The 20,955-nt window shown below is 43.6% G+C and overlaps 1 protein-coding gene across 4 annotated transcripts in view; it reads left to right on the forward strand.

The window, feature by feature from the left end:
• GSG1 (germ cell associated 1) overlaps nucleotides 1-20,955 on the forward strand; it is a 112,452-nt gene that overhangs the window by 76,392 nt on the left and 15,105 nt on the right. For 2 of the 4 annotated variants that reach the window (XM_083462790.1, XM_083462793.1), the window contains one exon: nucleotides 18,551-18,650. The gene's annotated coding sequence lies outside the window, so the exon portion shown is untranslated. Of the gene's footprint in view, nucleotides 1-1,608; nucleotides 2,600-3,276; nucleotides 3,448-8,229; nucleotides 9,301-9,344; nucleotides 10,778-18,550; nucleotides 18,651-20,955 lie in introns of those variants that run through there. The other 2 variants (XM_083462791.1, XM_083462792.1) reach the window with 2 other exon arrangements.

Genomic DNA, 20,955 nt, shown 5'->3' on the forward strand with positions numbered 1-20,955 from the left:
AACACTTATTGCTGGTTAACATTTTTCAACTGCTTCCCCCTAACATGGCAAGAAAATGGCTGTACATGCATGACTTTGTCACGAGTCATTGGCAAGGTGTGAATATTTGATCTGGGCATGTGGCAAAGCTCCTGGAGGTTTGTGCATCGTTCACGGGTCTCAGGCTTGCACCTGACCACTGCAGGGTCTTTTGGAACGATGGATGTGGAAACAGGGAGATGTGGGGTGGAGATTGCTAAAACAGCCACCTGGAGTTGCAGCCACTGTGGCCCTTTCAAATGGTGTGCTCTGCACATTTAATAGTTCAGATATTAAACGAAGTTAAGGCAGGAAAGAAAATCAGCCATGCTGCAGGGATAATGCTTGGCTCCCTGCCTTGCTTGTCTTCCAGCCAAGCTCTAGAGCTGCCAAGGAATTCTTCCAAAAAAGAACTGTACTAAACGCTGTATGATGGGACTGATTTTCATATTGGAAACTGCTCTCTTTTTTCATCAGACTTTCCAAAGGAAAATGGCCACTTCAATGATATCTCTCACATCAGGGAAAAATTTAAATAATAATTATTATTCAAAAGCATATGGCACCATCCTTTGAAAATGAAACAAAAACCAACAACTCAATTAAAAATGTTTAAATGAACCTTTCGTATTTGCAGTATGGTGATTTTTTAAAAATGTGTGTGTGTGTAATATATAAGACACAGCTCTTTGCAAAATCTTTCCTTCTGAGTAGGATGAGCAATTCTATCAATTTCTGCCAGTTTCTCATTTTTCCAGTCTCCCCAATTTCCCATCAGTTTTCATCTTTTTTAAAAAAAAAAATCCTCATGAAAATTAGTCAGCATTTCAGTGTAGTTTTCTCTTACTATATACATTTTTGCCAGCAAAATGTCCCCTGGTATAATGCACTTTGTATTTATTTTAATGAATATATAATTTTTTGTGTGCACACTTTACCCCAGAATATGTATTTGCATACCTGTTGCTTGGCTGGAGAACTATGTTACAAAATTCAGAGAAGTGCAGATTTTGAAAGCTGGTTGTGTTTCAGTCTGTTCAGGAACTGCAAATTAAGTAGATTTGCCTTTTAATGTCAAGTGAATCCTAATTCTGAGTTCAAAATGTCTCAGAATTGTTATAGATAGATTTATTAATGAGGGGTGTTTTTCCCCCCTTTAGGTTCCTTTTGATATCGGAACTTTCTCTAGATCAGTGGTGGCCAAACTTGGCCCTCCAGCTGTTTTGGGACTACTGTTCCCATCATCCCTGACCACTGGTCCTGTTAGCTAGGGATGATGGGAGTTGTAGTCCAAAAACAGCTGGAGGGCCAGGTTTGGCCACCACTGCTCTAGATAGTTAAAATCTTATTGCCTGACACCCTTTTGAGTTTTCTTTTGATGGAGATTAGCTTTACATCCTGTTTTCAAGCAAAAAATGTCTTCTGCAGGCCAAATGTATTAGCAGACAACACTCCAATGTCTGGAACATATATTGTCATTAATATCCAATGAGTTATTACTTTATTATTTATTAGACTTATATCCTGCCCTTTAGCATAAGGTCTCAGGGTGGTTCAAAAGACAAAAATAAAACATAAAAGCACAAATAAATAATCAAAACAAAACAACAAAGCAATAACCCCCACCCTCAAACACATTTCAAAGGCTGCAGAATATTAATCAGCCAAAGACCTGGTTAAATAGGAACGTTTTCGCCTAGTGCCTAAAGATATATAATGAAAGCACCAGATGAACGTCCCTGACAAACCTCATTGTCTCTTAATGGCTTTTAAATAGAAAGTAGCAGGCAGGGGGCCCTCAAACTGGATCAGGACCCTGGCATTGGGGAAGGCAGGCTTTAACTCTTTGTCTCTGCTGTGTCCCTAATTGAGATCTCCTCTCCCACATTTCCTGTTTGCACTGGAAGAAAAGCTCCCATTGGTACAAAAGGAAGCTTTTCTTGCAATGGAAATACCACAAGTGATGCTCCCAATCCAGACTAGAACCACAGGCAAAGGGATAAAAATGCAACATTAAAACCAGGTAAAACTTTAGAGAAGTCTTCCAGACATCAGCCCTGAGAAAGCAGGAAGGTGTGTCTCCCTTGGCAGTACAGGGATTACCCTGGATGAGTTTCACTCCAAGCACATTTGTCCTAATCTAACAAAAGGGCTCTGTGTGCAAAAGCCGACTCCTATGTGCGAGGCAGATAAGGATGTCTATGTGCATCTAGATGTCCAGCCTAAAATGTATTGCTATGCTCAATAAGACTCCATTGAAGAAGATGCATGCACCTTTTGATGCACACGACGGTCCGTGTGTATAGAAAAAGAGGCTATGAGTTGTTATGTGTGACTACTGGTTGTCCACAATTACAGCTAGTTTGGAGCTACAGTCATACCTTCGATCCCAAACACCTTGTGAGTCGAACGTTTTGGCTCCCGAACGCCGCAAATCCAGAAGTGAGTGTTCCGGTTTGCAAACGTTCTTTGGAACCCAAACGTCCGAAGCCACTTCCATGGCTTACAATTGGCTGCAGGAGCTTCCAAACATTTTGGAAGTCGAACAGACTTCCGGAACGGATTCCATTCAACTTCCTAGGTACCACTGTATTACAACATAGATTATATCCAGTGGCATCCTAGGTTTCTGTCTGTAGGACAAATGTTGCCTGAACTTTCATCCATCCATTCATTTGCCTTTTTTTCCAGCCTTTAGGGGAACCCAGTTTGCCATTTTTGTATGTGTTGCATTCTCAGACTCCCAACTTGGAGAGTGGGCTACTTTATATCCAATGCAGACTTCCCAGTAGCAGAATGCCATTAGAGCTCCTTGGAAGAGTCCTTCCTCTTCCCAGTCCAGGAGGAGACTGGCCAGTTCGCCATCCTTACCTAAGTCTCTCTGATGAAGCTTCTGCTCCTGCAGGGCTCAGTGCTGCTATTGTACAGCCCATACTTCCTTCCCGATGCCTTTTTAAATTCAGATTTCCACGGCTTGGAAACCTGAAGATCCAAAACTCATTTTCCTGCCTCCTTTTAGACTGCACACCATTTCGAGGCAACTGTGTGTTCCTCAGAGGATTACATGCATCACTGACACCATAGCTGCTAATCCACTCTGGCATTCCTCCGTGGCTCCAGGGGTGTCACTAGGGCGTGTTTCGAGTAAAGAGGGAGGCAAGGGTGGGGTGGAGAGGCAAATACCTGCACTGCTTTCGCAACAGAAGGCTGAATTTCAGCAACAGTAACTCAGAGCCCTCTCCCGATCTCCTTCCCTAGGTAATGATCACACTGACTGAACAAACAGTCAAAGGTGCTGCCGCAGATAAGCGCTGGTACAATTGATCCCTGGCTTTCCGTGGCTGATTTGAACTTTCAGGACACATTGTTGGCGCAGCTTAACACTTTAATGTGATACTTGCCAACCGCAAGGAATTCTTCAGCTCACAGGTAGAATCAAATCACAGTTTTCAAGGGGGGGGGGTACGGAAATGAAATAAAACCCTCTGGAATATTATTTACTTTAACGTGTATAAGCTGCCTTATACCTGAAGGAACGTCTCCACCCCCATCGTCCAGCCCAGACACGGAGGTCCAGCTTCTAGGGCCTTCTGGCGGTTCCTTCACTGCAAGAAGTAAAGCTACAGGGAACCAGGCAAAGGGCCTTCTTGGTAGTGGCTCCCACCCTGTGGAATGCCCTTCCATCAGATGTCAAGGAGATAAATGTTAAACAATAAATAACTATATGACTTTTAGAAGACACCTGAAGGCATGGGAGTCATTCTTAGGAACTGAGGGGGTCTTCAACCCCCTCAATAAAATATTTGAGGGCCTCTCAAGTTGATGGGCATTGCCATTCAAATGGTGTGCATGCACCACATCATGTGTTCAGTTATGCAGGGTGGGGCTTACCTCCCCCTCCCCCAATATTTTGTTCAAGTTGGCACCCTTGTCTGAAGACAGCCCTGTATAGGGACTTTAATGCTTGGTGTTTTATTGTGTTTTTAATATTTTGTTGGGAGCCAGAGTCCAGTCCTGCTCCTGAACAGTTGATAAGTACTACCTACTACTATTTTTTGCTGGGCCTGGTTGAAAGATGGGGCCATGAAATCATATGCACAGCACAGGACTTGTTCCTGCACACGATTTCCCCACCCAGCTTGGCTTATGCATGTGGAGAAGCCTGCTTCAAATGCATGGAACATCCATGATTGTGTTGTGCAGACAGAATTCAACAGAATTCAGCACTCTGGGAAGCTCAGCTTTGGCACCGATAAGGAAGCAAGTTTCTAGGCTTATGGCTGCAAATATAGACTTGACTGTCTGGTTAAACTGCAGAAACCCGAGGAAGAAGGGGAGCTGAGTGTAGCATTTCCAGTGGGGCAGGGGCAAGACTTGGGTGCCCTGCATGCTTCCCACCCCCATGACTATCAAAATAGGTAATGCGGAATAGGTCAATATGTGTATGTTTTCTAAATTCGCATAGCACATACAGTCTGCAGGACTATGGCTATTATTGCACTACACATTTATTTTATATTTTAAACACAGCATATGCACAGCTCTTATCCAACACTGATGTTCCACTGGAGACCTGCTGGGCTACCTCATGGCAATAGCCTTGCACTTTATTGTGCTTGTGGCCATGAAATCTTGCAATGCATGTCGGGGAAGAGGGAGGAGAGGGAGGATGATACAGTTACACACATCTAGGAAGAGGCAGGAGATGGATGAGAAAGGACAGAAGTGGTGAGCACCAATGAGCAATTTAACTGTGGTTTGTCTCCTTGTCTGAAGCAACAAACTGCAGTTAACTATCTCGCTTGAAACAAGTCCACTTCAAGCCATGGTTTATGAAGCTGGCTGGTTTAAACGAACCACAGTTAATATGAACCATGGTTCCCAATTCAGTAAGCTGTGAGTATCTAAAAGTGGAAGCTTCCAAACTCCTAATCTCAGCTGCATGTGAGGAGGAGAGGAGAGTTCATTCTTGCTTGCGCACATCACACTAAACCATGGTCTAGCATGATGCACAAACATGGCCAGAGAGGGTGAGACAGAGACTGTGTGCGTTATGTGCATAGATAACTCCACATTTCCCTCTTCTTTGCACTCTGTAGTGATGATCTATTACTCTGTTACTATTATTAATGAACGCTTAGAAAGTACAGGTTTCCAAGCATCCCTCCGCTTTTCCCAAGCCCTTTCCCTCTGTGAATTACAGATTCTTTTTGGTAAGCCACAGATGCAAAATGGGCTTCTGCGACATTTGAGGGTTAAAAGAAAAAGAAGACAAACAGGTGTGGGCATATAGAGCTTTTCGTAAGTGCTCAAAAGGTCTAGCGTACATCATCCCAGTCATTCTTACAATAACCCTGTATGATAGCCAGGATTATTATTACCCACTACTGCAGGCGGGTTTGAGGCTGTGAGACAGTTACTTGCTTCAAGTTAGCTAGGTGGGACACTCATGGTTAAGCTGAGATTTGAAGGAGGAACTTTTCTGCTTTGGATGTGCTTTCCCCCAACAAGGATGAATCAGAGTGAAATTGTATAATCCTTATTTTTCCCAACACACAGGCTTGCCCACAGTTCCCAGAAGGGAGAAAGAGTGACCATTTGCACAAAATGAAACATTTAGCTAGTTGGCAGCCATTCCCCTTTACATGGCCCAGAGGTCCCCTTGGCAAGGCAATTTTAAATTTAATTGTGCTGATAAAACCTTGCATGTGTCAGAGAGAGAGAGAGAGAGAGAGAGAGAGAAGCATGTCCATTAATGAAGACAGAGAGATGGAGGGTAGAGATGGGTGAGTGAGACAGGATAGGATATCTTTTCAAAAATAAAATAAAAATACAAGCATTTCAAAGCTTACATTGCCGAGAACTGAGGTGGGTTTGAATAAACCTAGCTAAAAGCCAATAAAATGGTCAGACTAGTTCAAAACCAACCGTGTGAAAACTGTATATAGGAGAAAAAGCATTTAAGAAGAAAAAGGCACTAGAAACTTATTCCTCAGGACTACATGGATTGGACAGTAAGGACTGACACGATCCGAGACCAGGAAGAGGAGACGTTGGATGAAGATTGGAAGAAAATTTATAAAGGAAACTTTTTATTTAGGGAATTGGCTAAAAATTAATGAATATTAGGGAAAATGTTGGAATGAAACTATGTGACTCTAGCAGAAATGATATAAGGAGTTATGTATATTTGAAAACTAAGATTTAAGCTTTAAGGTATTTTAGGGTAAGATAAGGTTAAATATTCAAGGATTCTATCTCTGCCCCATCGCTGAAAGCTTTGAGGGAGTTTCTGTTCATGGTCCCCTATGGCTCCCATCCACCACAAGCATCCTGAGTCCTGTGGAACTCCCCCTGCCTGTTTAGCTGAAGGGGCTTGACAAAAAACATTATATTTATTTCTGCAAGCATTTTAGAGGACCCCCTCCCTGTTTTTTATGACTAATTTCACTCCATCTTATCCATTGCATGCTTCAGTGCTTTTCTGTGTGAAATATGATGTTGATGAATTGTAAAATGCTTTCTCCTCCTTCTTCCTCTGCCCTCTCCGCCCTTCTTTATTGAGTTTGTGATCAACATTTAATTAAAAAGTTGATAAAAAATAGGTGCCAGTACTAAATGCTAGTTCGCACCATTGGGGGAGGGGGGGAGAACACTGATATTCTTTTAAATTTGATCAGAAAGATATATGGTATATAAATAGCTAAAATAAAATTAATAGATTGATTCATTAATGATGCAATTCTTATATTGTACACAGCTATTTTATTTAAACAGGCTGGCCACACTCTGCCCCAATCCTGTACCCTGCAGTAGGCTGAGTTCCCAGAACTTTTGTAGCAAGCTTCTTAGCTGCTGTTTTTAGATGTCTGTGGTTAGCTGTGGTGGGAAGATTTTCTAAGTGGGGAGAGGGAGTTGGAGGGGAACTTGCACACTTCATGAAGGGCCCCCAACCTTTCCTCTCTTAACCTGGACCCTGATTAATCCCAGACAAACATCATGCCCGAGAGCAACATTATGGGAGAGGTGTTTCTAGGACTAAGGTGAAACTGTGTAGCTCCCTTGTTTACTTTTGCTATTGGCCGCTGTGTGTTTACATAACCTTGTTATACTTACAGTATTGAAATGTGAGTGGGGTTTTTTGCATGCTATTTTTGCTTTGCTATGTTATTATGTAGTATTGTAGTGTTTTGTTAGAAAGGCATCCATGTTTATGTATTGTAAGTTGCTTTGATCACAATTGTGTGTGTGTGTGTGTGGAAAAGAGGTGTACAAGTAAAATGAATGAATGCCCCTTCCAGTTTCTAGAGGAGGTAGTCATAGGATCATAAAATGGTGGGGTTGGAAGGCACCCCAAGAATCATCTAGTCCAACTCCCTGCAATACAGGAATCCTGACTAAAGCATTCGTAACAGATGGCCACCCAACCTCTCCTTCAAAACCTCCAAGGAAGGAGAGTCCACCACCTTTTGAGGGAGTCTGTTCCACTGTCGAACAGCTCTTACCATCAGAAAGTTCTTCCTGGGAAACCCAGCTGGGTGGGTGGGGTATAAATAATAAATTATTATTTATTATAGTTGGAATCTCTTTTCTAGTAATTTGAATCCATTATCATATGAGTCTGCTGCAGTAAGAACAAAGTCTTGTGGTACCTTGAAGGCCAACAAATTTTAATCTGGAATACATTTTCATGGTAACAAGGACCACCTTTTAAATCCTTGATGCTTGCTAATGGTTGTGAGTGAGCCGCTTACGGTATATTTTCTCCGTTGTCAATAGGGCTGGGGGAGAAACTTGCTCAGTTTGCCTTTTAATGCAAACCTGCCTAACTCACACCAATCAGCAGACCAAACACAAGCTGTCGTGCACAATTCACATTCCACTGAATTTTGCAATGCAGACAGAGACTGTGCACAAAAATGCATATATTAATGAAAATAAGTGCACACAACAATGTCCCTTGTAAACAAACAGCAACACTCCAAGGCTGCCCCATCCAAAGGGAAGCTGGGCTGCCATCTCTGGCAGTTTTCTCTGCCTCTGGAAAGTGGGAGGGCCACCAAGCATATAGTCACTGTGTGGCAAAAGGAAAGCACAGCCAACCCAGCAGAGGTGTTGCAAAAGCTTATCTTCTGACGCTTCGCAACGTGTCTGAACCTGGTTTTAATAATATGGCATTTAACTCCCTCCCTTTTTCCCTCCGCCTCTCAGGATTCTGGCACGCTGCCTGTGTGTACTATACATACAAAGAAGGAATTTCAACATGAAGGCTTGAAATGGATCCAAGTCCTTGTAGCTTCCTGAGAAGAGACCGAGAAATAACGAGTTGTGGGTTCTGTGATTATAGGCTATCCTTACTTAAAAACAAAAACAACCTTTCCCAGCCAAATCCATCCGAGTTCGCCTGTTCGTGTTGTCCTTTAGCTGCTATATTTTAGGCACAAGGCTTCGCAAAAATGCACTGTCTTTCAGGAGATCGTCATACGGTCTGTGGTGCAGTGGCTGAACTGTTGGACTACGACCTGGGTGATGAGGGTTCAAATCCCGACTCAGCCATGAAGCTCACCTTGCGCATGTCAGTCTCTCATAGCCTATCCTACTTCACAGGGTCGTTGTGAGGATAAAATGGGAGGAGGCCAATGTATGCCACTTTGAACTCATAGGAGGAAAGGTGGGATATAAACGTGATGGATAAATACATAAAACTCTGGAAGCCATCAGTACAGGCTACAGCCGTAGTCTGCATGGAAGAAGTTGAAGCAAACTTTTTCAGATGCAAGAACTGCAGTCGTAGTCAAGAGTCGCACTCTGTTATATTGGTGCTGAATGCAGTGGAAAATAGCTCTGCTGAGGCCATTCCTTGGTATGCAAATATGAACCGTAACAAAATAATAATAATTAAAGATTCCCAGAAGTTTCTGCTCCTGCTTCAGTGGGACTCCTCCTAACATTCAGGAATTTGGAAAAGACATGTGTCTGGAACAGCAAAGGGGGTTGGAATTTCCCTTTGGAAACTTTCTCGTGGCAAGGAAATGTAAAGAAAGAATTACGGCATCAGTAATGCTGGCTTATGTGGCAAGCCCTGAGCACCGGGAAGGAACAATTGATGAATGGAGAGACACATGGGTGCACAGGGATCTCTTCAGATGAAGAGGTTAGTTCAAGGCAAGAAGAGGAGAGTGCTTGGAATGAAGAGGGCAGTTATCACATGGCAAAGAGACATCAAAGAGCTGTCAGAGATTGGGGGGGGGGGTTGGCATTTTTCAAGTACGCAGATCAGATGTCAGTACTGGGTTGCTTTGACAAATGGAATCCAAGAACTACAAAATGTGCTGCAGATATTCATGTTGGCTCTCTCAGGAATTAAGGGGAATCACATGCCACACACTAAGGAGCCTGTTCTTGACCTAGTTGGCAGCAGCTGCCATTGGCCTGCTTCTCCTCTGCATGGTAGACAAAAAGAGATGGTGGTCCCGTGATGCACCAGGGGAGTGTGGCTGCTTAGACCCACACTGCAACGCAGACTGGGCTCGGGGCATCACTCACAGGGCTTCCTCTTGCCTGTCTGCTGTCACGGCAAGGGTAGCAAATATTTGCAAATGTCTTTACTGGTAGCTATGACCCTCCTGGTGGGATGAATGAAACTTCCCATGTTCCTAGGTGGGAATAATATCCCATCAATTGCCTGGCTGGGTGAAGAAGTGGATCCAGAGATGGCCGTTGTCTGCATGCTCTTCTTGTTTCCTGGACAGCTGCTGGTGGAAGCAAGAATTCTGAACTAGATGTGCCTTGGCCTTTGCCAGCAAGGCAATCCTCGATGTTCTTACATGCCACCTTTCATTTCTCCCCCTGCCCCCCTCTCTCTGAACCAGTCTCCGAAATGCCACCTGTCCTTCCAAGATTTCAGCTCCAGTCTGAGATAGCTGGGCCTGTAGCTGTCAGGAACACATCACCCCGTTTCTGCTTCACAATAGTCACAGTTTGTGTATATGTTTGTGTACACACAGATGTTTAAGACATTTTCATGTTGCAGTTTACAACGAAGTAGTAAAACTCACAACAATAAGAACCATACAACAGCAATCAAATCGATAAAACAGCAGAAAGCAGCTCTTTGAAGCAACTGGTAACGTTCAGCAAAACAGGCAAGATGATTTATTATTATTTTTATCACTGCCAGCTATCGGGAATCATTGGAAACCAACCTCCTTTCGAAAACAAGGGCCCCGTAATCCTCCTCCTCTCATGGCTGAAGATGGAAGTCCTGAGAGACCCATTTTCTCAAAAGCCCACACCCTCATTTGGAGCCACGGAAGCCATTCTCCAGCAGACAGAAAAACTTCAAAGCCTTTTCTCCCCTTTCCAAACATGACCAAATAGCTGGCTAGAATCAGGATAAAAATGAAATCATTTTCTCTAGATACAAATGTAAGTCATTCAGCAGCAGCAACATATTTGAGCCATTGCCGGAGAGGAAATAGCCTGCTGCAATTGCCCTCCAGGGTAACTTGCAGTGTATGAAAAGGGAGCCACATCGTGTACATGAGGTGCCAAAACAGTTACTGCTATTACTAATAATTTATATAGCACTTGTTAAAACTTTACAGGATGCTTTGCAGTCCTTATTGTGTTTGCTGTCTCAAAATCTTCTTGAGAAAGGTCGCAATTTTTGTTCCCATTTTACAGGTGAGAAACTGAAGACTGTGCTCAGTGACTGCAAATGAATGGTGATCGACTCCCTGAGTAACTCAGTGCCAAAGTAGGCATGACCGTGAAAGTGTCTTTCTCTGTGGGATAGCTCAGTCAGTAGAGCATGAGATTCTTAAGCTTGAGATTGTGGGTTTGTGCCACACGTTGGACAAGATGACCCTCGTGGTCCCTTCCAATTCTACAATTTTATTATAGGGTGTTTTGTTTGTTGGTTTTCAAATGCCAAGAGCATCCACCTGCTGAAAGGCAGGAAATGATTAGGACTGCAGGAGCAGGAAGGGAGGAATTAACATTTTCTTGTTGTGGTCCCAAGGAAACCCACTCTTCTGAAGCTCATATTTGTTTTGGTGGGCAACCCTTCCTTGGCACTAACGGAGGATTACCTACCAATGCAATAACACCTTTTGAGTCAGGATTTTCCTCAGGATTCCAGCAAGGCTGGCTCACTTTCTTCTGAAGCGAGATGCGTCGGCACTCTTACAAAGGTGGTTTTAGGGCAGCCCAGCACACCTGCACTGTGCACTGACCTAAGAGGGCACCACAACAATGACTTAAAATGTCATTGTAGGTGGGAGAGGCAGGGGGCACCACTGAAATTTGAAAGCCCAGAGTATGCCAAATTGGATTGTTGTTTTTTTAAATCGAACATGCTAATACAGTGGAGAAAATGAGTGCTATAGAAAGATGGGGGGGGCAGCTGGAGGAAGAGAGGATAGAACTGTGATTGAAAAGGGTCTTTCTCCCATCCTCTGGACCCCCTGGGAAACTCAACAAACCGGCTGTACTTGGAACTGAGTGTGGAAGGTGAGGCTGAATGGGACACAGCTGAGGGCAGCCTGAGGAGGTACTTTGGGCCTGCCCAGAGCTTTTTTTTCTAGAAAAAGAGGGCTGGAACCAAAGTTGAGCCCCACCAACTTCTGCCGCCAATCTCTGCCGCACTGCTCCAACCACTGTGCTGCCCGCCTCCTCCACCGCGCAGCCCTGAGCGCTGTGCCAGGGAATGGCACTGCAATGCTTCAGAGGTGCCAGAACACACCAAAGAGGTGCCAGAGCTCATTTCAAGTGAGTACTGGCTGGGGAAAAAAGGCCCTGGGTCTGTCCATGAAAAGCAAGTCTAGAGTGAGAGACTAGGGTGATGTCCGCTGTTTCCAGGAACCCTTCTCATTGTGAGACTTTTGTGGGTGAGCTGAGAGTTTGTTTTGATCTGACTCTGGGTGAGAACCCAGAGGCTGAGAGGGAGGGTGCGTCAGAAGAAAAATGAACGTATATTGAGATAGATAGATAGATAGATAGATAGATAGATAGATAGATAGATGATAGATAGATAGATATAAATATAGATTAGATAGATAGATAGATAGATAGATATAGATAGATAGATAGATAGATAGATATAGATAGATAGATAGATAGATAGATAGATAGATAGATAGATATAAACATTTTTAATATGACTGTGTATTTTTGTTCAAGTTGTCTGCTGTTGCCTCTGTTTCTTCTACACCGCTTAGAGATATATTTTAATATATTAAGCGGTATAGAAATAACCAATTAATAAATCATGACATTGTGCCACCTGAGGCAGGGAAGCTGGCTGCTGCTGTTTCACACCTGACACAGGAAAGGCAGAAAAGAAAACTTACGCACCACTGCTTCTCTCAGTGGTTGTGATATGCAAAGCCTGAGGTGGCCTTCAGGGCCTAAGCAAAGAGGCAGAGGAAGATCTTCCAAAGGAAAACTCTGAAATAATCTCTGGCCGCCTGTCTCTCTTTGTGTGTGGCGGGGGTGGGAGTGGGGGGTCTCTCTCTTGAAACAGACCCTTCCAAGGACCTACATTCCTTGGCCTCACTTAAAAGAGTTCCCACATCTGGGAGAGGAAAGGAAGAAAAGAAAGGAGGCATTGTCTGTTTTTTGTGTTGTGGGCGTGTTTTTAGCAAACATGAGTGAATTGCATGTTTCAAGATGGAGCTTCGTTTCAGAAGAAGGACAGCCGCACCTTTGATAAAAGGGTGCATTGACTAGACTAGAGGATAGTCACAGTGCCTGTCCCATGCTTTTTTGTCCCTCCCATTTGCCTTTTTGTAGTGTCAATCTCAGTTTCTCTGCATTTCTAGTTTTTACCTTCTGAAGTTTGGTTCTCCACATTTCCACAGCTCTTCGTGATTTATTTATTTTTTTAAAATACCATCATGAAAATTCACCGGCATTTTAGTGCCCATTCTTCCTAATGTGCACATGCTGTATGCAATTTTGCCTAATGCACACAATTTCACAAAGTATTTTCCCGTAATGAGATGCATTTTTGTGTTATTGTTGCAGATATATGCATTTTTATGCATACTTTACACTAGTAAGTGCATTTTTTTACTTGGCTGGAGAACAGCACCTCAGAATTTGGAGAAGCATGGATTTCAAAGAATGGTTGTGTTTCTGTTTGCATATTGTTTTGGATATTGTGAATTAGAAAGGTTTGCCTTTAAATGTGAACTGAATCAGATTTCCTCCCTATCCCTCACTATATAGAGCTCCATCATTTCCTCTTCTCCCCACCACCACTTTCCTGAGTGAGATTTTTTGTTTCCTTGGGGGAATGAAAGGTAATAACAAGCCTATTCATATTTCCTGAGTTTATCATACTTTGCTACTGCTGTCCCTAAGTCTGTATGAAGTTTCTTTTCTGGTCAATTGTCCTTTCAATTTAGAGAGTTGCTATAGTGAGCTTCATTCCCCTCAGAAGCCAGAATGTTTGTGAATATTCCCAGGCTTCTCATACTGTCACTGCCCATAGGTGCATGCTATAAATGCAGAATCTTACTGCCTCCCCTAGGAATTGAGTAGAAGATCAAGCTTTGTTTTTAAACTTTAACACAGAATTATGTCCATTTTATTGCTTCCTGTTTTAGCACTTAGAGTGATTTGATTTTGTGTACTGCTCAAAATGGCCGAGGCGTCTGTGCAAACTTAAAACAGCTTGCCACATTGTTTTATTAATGCTCAAAAACCTTATTCCATTGCAAAAGAAAATACCTACTACTTGAGTAAAAACAAAGGTTTCGTTCTGTTTGGCCAAGAAGCCTCTGGAAAATTAAATTGGAGGTCTCATGTAAATGACTGAATATACCACTGATTCGTCCCTCAATTCAAACCCTATGCTAATGAGATTGTATGAGATCACGGATGAGATTGGAACAATACACCTCTAATTAACACCTTATTTGAATGGAATAGCATCTCACATTTCTAAGCTGTGCTTTTTATAGACATCCTGGTTTTGAGAAAGGAGGGGGAAATATTTCAAATATTTGCTCAACCCAAATGAACCTTCCTTCTATGAAACTCAAATGGAACAAGGCCAGTCTTAGTGTGTACATTCCCTTCCTTTTATATTTATATTGCATCACGATGTGTCAAAGTTTGCTGTGACTTAGCAATATCTTTATTCCTTGTCACAACTGTAACATTCTTATGGCATTGCTGGACATTTCATTCCTCTTGTTCATCCCCAAGCTAGGAGCAGCCTCATTAGAGCAGCAACTTGCAAGCAAATCCTCGATGCAGATGACTGCGACATTTCAACATGGCTTTCTGGTTTCTTTTGAGCACAGTAGCTACATGCACAACATCTGAATTCTGTGTAATGTTTCTGTTTGTCAACCGCACCCTCCTGCTCCTCAGATTTCTGCATGTTCATTCAGAGGTGCTCCTCCCTTCCTCTTTTCTTCATACCATCGCTGGCTGACAAAAACAAGCCCCGGTCACCAACGGCAGGGTCCAATTGCTTAATCTTACTCTTTTCTCCAGAAAGCAATTTTTGTTGGGATGCATTTATTAGCAGCACTGTAGGGGGCAGCAGAGATCCTCACCTTAAGATTCTTCCTCCATTCCCAGGCCACAGGAAATATTCATCTCAGAGCTGCCCCCTGCTTTGGGTTTGGACTGATGTGGAGCAGTGGTACAGTTTAATCCATGCTGTCCATCAGGTTGCTAGCTCTTGTCTCCGGAAGGCAGCCCTGTATAGGGAAGTTTTTAATGTTTTACTGTGCTTTTAATTTGTTGGAAGCTGCCTTCTCCTGGACAACCCGAAGTCACTCTGCTTTTTTGTTCTTTTGGTCTTCTCTGCTTTGGACAAACCACCACAAATCAAAGCCAGATAATCTAATTTTAAAAAAATGCTTGTCAGGAATAGGGTGGCAAGCAGTCCACTAGGGCTACTAGGGCAATGAAAATATCAAGCAATTATTATTATTTTAACAAACCTCAAAATCTCAAGACCTCACACTTTCCTATGCCCAACAAATTTTTATACTTCTCTTTGAAGTCAGAGAAGCCCTGCAGATCTTTCTATCTACTGTTCTCCGGCCAGTCAGAGCTTTGCACCACCCAGTCAATCCTAATCCCCAAAGTCCCAAAGCAGTCCCTCCCATGTGGGGAGAATCAGAGGGTGTTTTGGGTAAGCTTGCCAACTGATAATAGAAGAAAATGCCCTGCCCTGCTCTTGTGCCTTTAATGAGAAGTTGAATGCCATAGGTGAAGCTAGGGACACAGTACTTTGACCAGCTCATATCTGCCACTCATATTGCTGTCAAAGGTTCAGGAAGAGGGCTTGGTCCAAAGAGTTGGCTTGGCTGCTCCAATCCTTGCTTGTACAGAGCGAAAGCACATAAACCCAAGTGTGATTCATACCCTGTGATTCATGCACATGATTTCCATGGGAAACAAGCATATTTTTGATGCCACCTACAGCAGCTTGCACATGCTCAAGAGTTCAGGCGTCGGCTTTCTGCAAAAGAGGAGGCTTGAATATGTGGATAGTGATGAGGAAGCCCCTGTAGCTCACCTCAGCTTTGCTGGAGAAATAAGCTGAGCTACTTCCCACCAAACTGGGAAGCAGGGTGCCTGATTTGCAGGCCAAAGCTTGGTTCATCCCCCTGTAACACCCCAAATCCTCTCCCTTTCACTCACATGGCCCCTGGTCCCTAACCTGCTCCTTTTAAACCCCACTGACTGGCCAGACCAGCAGCTGCAGAACTACAACTGCAGGGAAAATTATCTCCCTCCCCGCTTTGGCATGGGGCCAAAACCCCAGGTAGGTACCCTTGAAAGATGCCATTTCCCAAGGGCATCCTTAGGAATATCATATTTTCCAGGGGTCCTTGGGACCTTTTGTCCTGGCACAAGGCTCTGGAGTTTCCCCTCCTCTGATCTCCCCACAGCACCTCTTCCAGGGACTGGAGGCTGAGTGAGTGAAAGTGCCATGGACTGGCCAAGTCAGGATGAGGGCTTCATCATCCGCAACTCACATGTAATGCTGGTGAAATAAGTGCATTGTTCCCTTCCTAGAAATGATCTCTGTGCGGGAAAATGGTTTTGTTTGTGGGAAACAGACCTCACGAGTAATATCCAGACCCAGCCAGACACTCCTCATTGCCTAAAGCCAGAGGAAGAGGAATTACACAGTACGAACTGTTTCTATAGCAACCACTACCACACCCACTGGCACAATGTGATTAAATTATGGGCTGGGCATTCCTGTTTTCCACACATAGGAAAACAACTGTCTGAATACCAATGACCCCCAACACAATTGCTTGACTTGTTTTTACAACTCTGCAACAATTATTTCACACAATTCCCCGTATAGGTACCCCACTGTATGTCTGTCTGTTCTAGAAACTTCTTATTCTGTGATAGATATGTATCTAGCTTAACATTTTACCCAGTTTATATATTAGGTTTGCCCTTGAGCTGGTGCAGAGTGTCTATCCCTCACAGCTAAGTAACCATTGCCATCTCCCAAGTCCTTAATTCCTGACACATTGTGTTGTCTTCGGGGAAACGGGTCATAGGTTAGTGGCAGAGCATCTGATTCGCATGAAGAAGGTTCCAGATTTTATCCCTGGCATCTCCAGGAAGAGGTGGGAGAGACCCACCCCCAACTGAAACCCTAAAGACCCACTGCAAATCAATGTAGACAATATGGACAATCAACACCAAACTTTTTTTAATGCTTTATTGAGTGACCATACCTCTCTGCTTGCTCCCCATCTCTTTTACTAAAAAAAGAAAGCATTTTCCGGATATGTATATGCCCCTATGTTAACATAGTAGTGGCTTGTGTACAGCCAAAGTGAATTATCCAGTGAGAGAAGAATGTCTCTAGGTGCTTATTGTAAACTTATGTAACCCCCCCCCTTTCCACTGAAGAAATCAAAGTCCCCTTTGGGCTGGACAGAGAACATCTTTCCAATGTTTCCAGTGTTCTCCAGAAAGAGACTGCATAATTGGCAATTAAGGCTTAATAGCATGAGCTTGAGAAATCCCTGGTTCAAATCTCCCCTCAGCCTCAGTCCACTCACCACCTGCTGTGTGAGGGTGCTCATATTGATTAGTCTGTCACGGTGCCCCTTTGCGCCAGAAGCGGTTTAGTCAAGCTGTCTGCGGACAAACGCCAGCTCCCTCGGCCTAAAGCGAAATGAGTGTCGCACCCCATAGTCGCCTTTGACTGGACTTAACTGTCCGGGGGGTCCTTTACCTTTTACCTTATTGATTAGTATTGATCAGTAAAACTAACTTGCTTTATTGTGGTGGTGTAAGGATTACCAATATAAGACTAAGTTCCCTATCCCTGGGCTAAGCATCCATTCAAGTGACATAACTGAGGCTGGCAAGAGTTTCTTTGAGGAGCGCTTCTAGATTAGGACACAGCACCTTGTGCAAAAGTGGAAATCCCGCCACTTCTGTGACATAATTCAGAATGAATGAACAAATTTGGAAATAATCATCCCATGAGGGAAATGAGACATTTGGTCAGGACCCTCAGAAATTTGAGGCTTTGTTAAGACAGAGAGAGAGAGAAATGATAACGGGTGCTCACATTTCACTTCCAAGCTTACAATTTCACACGATGCAAGACCAAAAATTCCTATTGTGGCTCCATCTGATCTTCATATTTATGTAACTGGCATCTTTTGAGCACACACACAGCAACTCCATGATATTCTCTCTCTCTGGCTTTTTCTTTTCTTTTACAAAACTATCTCTCTCATTGTCACTGCTGTTCTTTCTCATTCATTTGAATGAACTACTTTACTACTTTACTAAGAGTAGACAAGACACAGCTGCTAGGGGACCCACAAGACTTTGGATCTTTGGATCTTTGTGGCAGAACCCCAGGCTAAGCATCTTTTGCACATCTGTTGCCATTGCAATGAATGGCGGCCACGCCACAAGGCTTGGGGAGGAGGAATTGTGACAAACACCCCTCTTTGGATAATAAGCTCTGATTCCGGAGCTTTCTAATACCCAGTATTAAGTCATTTCCTATTTTTAAAATCTCCGGAGGGGTTTGATGCCTTTCATAGTAGGGGATTTGTGAAAGCCAATCACGTCTCCCCATCAAATGTAGTTACCAGCTAGAAATGCGCATCCCACGTATACTGCTGCTAAGGAAGGGTTAAAGAGCTAAATAAAGGTTACAATCTGAGTGGAATTACTTAGGGCTCAAGCAAAAAGACAAAACAAAAAAACACTGTCATTTGAGTCTGTCTCCAGCTTTGAGAGGTCTAGCAGTCTTGGTGCTATTGCCCTGGGAAGGATACTTCCTTTGCAGAAGCCAGGAGTGAAAAGGACCACCTCGTGGGAATTTTTTAACTCGGGTGGGCAAAAAAGAGAAGCTGTAGGGTTGAAGATAACCAGCGCCTCATCGGATAAGCTGTGAGAACAGCTGCCTGGGTATGGCTGATTCTCTCTCTCTCTGCATTTCTCTGTGCCTTGTCCTGTCTTGGTGTTCCTGTTTGTGATGAAGTCCCCCATCTCTTTCCAGGGCTGCTACCAAGGACTCATCATTGAAGCACCACTGGAAGAAACCTCCTGTGCCCCCCGTGAGGAGCGATGAAGAGCTGTGCCATCTTTGAGAGTCACAGGTGGGGTGTTGCCCTTTGAACTGGGAGGGCAGGGCTGCCGATTCAGCACATCTCATCTCTGCCAGGGGAGACCACCTGGGTCCTGCCTGTGGGCTTGCCATGGGGCATCTGTTTGGCCATTGTGAGAACGGGATCCTGGAACAGATGGGCTCTTGGCCTGATCCTGCATGGCTCTCCTTGTGTTCTTATGACTAACAATGACTCGGTGTCATTAAGTATCACCCATTGAGACTTGGCCTGAATAGGCATACTGTGTACCATCACGGTAATGTGAACAGTGCAAAGAGACGGTGCTGAAATGCTGGAATTTATTTCAGCATTACTTTCCCTCATATAGTTGACTACCCCCAGGGCAAATATTTATCCACCTCATTTGATAGTGAGTACAGGAAGATCCTACCAGCATTTGTAGGAATCAAGTGTTTGGATCATCATGCATAAGGGATGCTGAGCCTAACTTAAGCATGACCTTAAAAAAATAAAATTATGCTTGGATACCAAATGTTAGTACAGCAGTTGCCTGCCTGTCCTCCCTCCCACCCCCCAAAATAAGATATATCCCTTGTAGATATGCTTATAAAAGGATAAATAGTGCATTGTTTTCATATTCGAAATCATCATGCTAACATGTCAAGGGATCACTTTAGATAGTGGAAAGTGGCAGAAGATGAAACTAGGAAGAGAATTGGGAGCAGCAAGATATGAGCACAATAAAGAATAAGGGATTTTGGCTTTGTCTCTCAAAACAAGTATATTGTGAAAGCCCAGTTCTAGGTGGATGGACACAGCAAAAGCAGGGAGATGGTGCAGCAGGTATTTTCAAGATACCTGTAATTGATTTGATTATATAAAAATTCTAGGGTGGTATCACAAATATTCCATAGTCACAGAGGGAGGAGAAGGAGGTAAAATACATTCAGAGAAAAAAGAAATCCAAATGTTTTTGTTTGTTCCTTTTAAAAATAAAGAATTAAAAGGAGGAAAGAGTCTTTTACCCTTCTAGTGGTAGGAGATTTTCAAAAACTGGAGCAAATGGGATTCCACCCCTCAGAAAGAATTATGAGGAAGGAGTGCCACCTACTGTTGGGATAAATAACTGCCACTGTTTGCTTCGTATTCCTTTTCCTAGATATGAGTTTTATAAGTCTCGGCAGAGCTCAAATCAAAGTGCAGAAAAATGTAGTGCAGTTCCCCATCTGGTTGGCCACTGTGAGGACTGAACGCTATCCTGGATGGGCTTTTGGTCTGCTCCAACAGGCATTTTCCTGTGTTCTCCCATACCACTAGGTCCAGGGTCCACTGGAAATGTAGAGGCTTTGTGCATTTGAGAGTTTGTTTATGCAACAGCCTACACATTCAGGTCATTCTGCTGAGGGTGCTGGCAAGTGTTAGATAAGTGTGGACAAGGAGGATCTGTGCATACATGGGTAAGAGACAGGAAAACCGTCAAAACAAATAAAATACTCAACCCCCATGTCTATATTATCTAAAGTAGCCTCAAGAGAACTAGTTCAGGGTTAGGGTAAAATTTCAGACTCTGTGAATCCCTCAGTCTTACTCTAGTAGTGTGGCTGCAGTGCCAGAAACCAATAAGCTGCTCTGATTCCCCAGGGGGACACTAAATTAATCAGTCCTCCACTGAGTACACCAATTTTAAAAGCACTCCCTACTCCAGTTAGATAGTTATGTAAGCGATGATGCCTACCTCAAGGACTTCCTAATCCTGTGTAATCCAACAAAAACTAAATTGCACACCTGGCAATTTGTGCAGCTGTGTGCTCTCTGGTCCCCATGCTCTCGCTCCAAGCCTCATGTTAGAAATTTTGAATTAAAATGAAATGCTATCAGAAAGTTTCAAGTAGCGACAGTGCCAAATTTCCAGTCCCAGTCCTCAGAATGTGTTTATTCTCTCTCTCTCTCCCCACCCCCACCCCACATTCACATGACACGGATCTAAGGTGGCCAGCTGCAAAAGAAGAGAGGCCTCCTGCACTTTTAAAAATTGTGTGGAAGAAAAGGGGATTTCGGCAGGGGTGGCTTGTGCAAGCTCTTCAGCACAGCTCTTGCCAGGAGTCCTGTCTTATCTTGCACCTGAACACCCTAGTGGTGTCTGATCAGAGCACCTGAACACATGAATGGTAGAAGTGTGGATGGGGACAGGTGTGCAAACCTCACCTCCAATGTCCTTGCACACTGTGCATCTCCCTTAGTCCTAGAGAAGGTCTGCATGGGGTTTCAACTCACTTTTGCTGAAATGTAAGTAGACACCTCTGTGTGATCGTGGACCCTATTTCACCCTGATCAC

The sequence above is a fragment of the Podarcis liolepis genome (genome assembly GCF_965112155.1).
Source record: "Podarcis liolepis genome assembly, chromosome: 10".
In the NCBI taxonomy this organism is placed as follows: domain Eukaryota; kingdom Metazoa; phylum Chordata; class Lepidosauria; order Squamata; family Lacertidae; genus Podarcis; species Podarcis liolepis.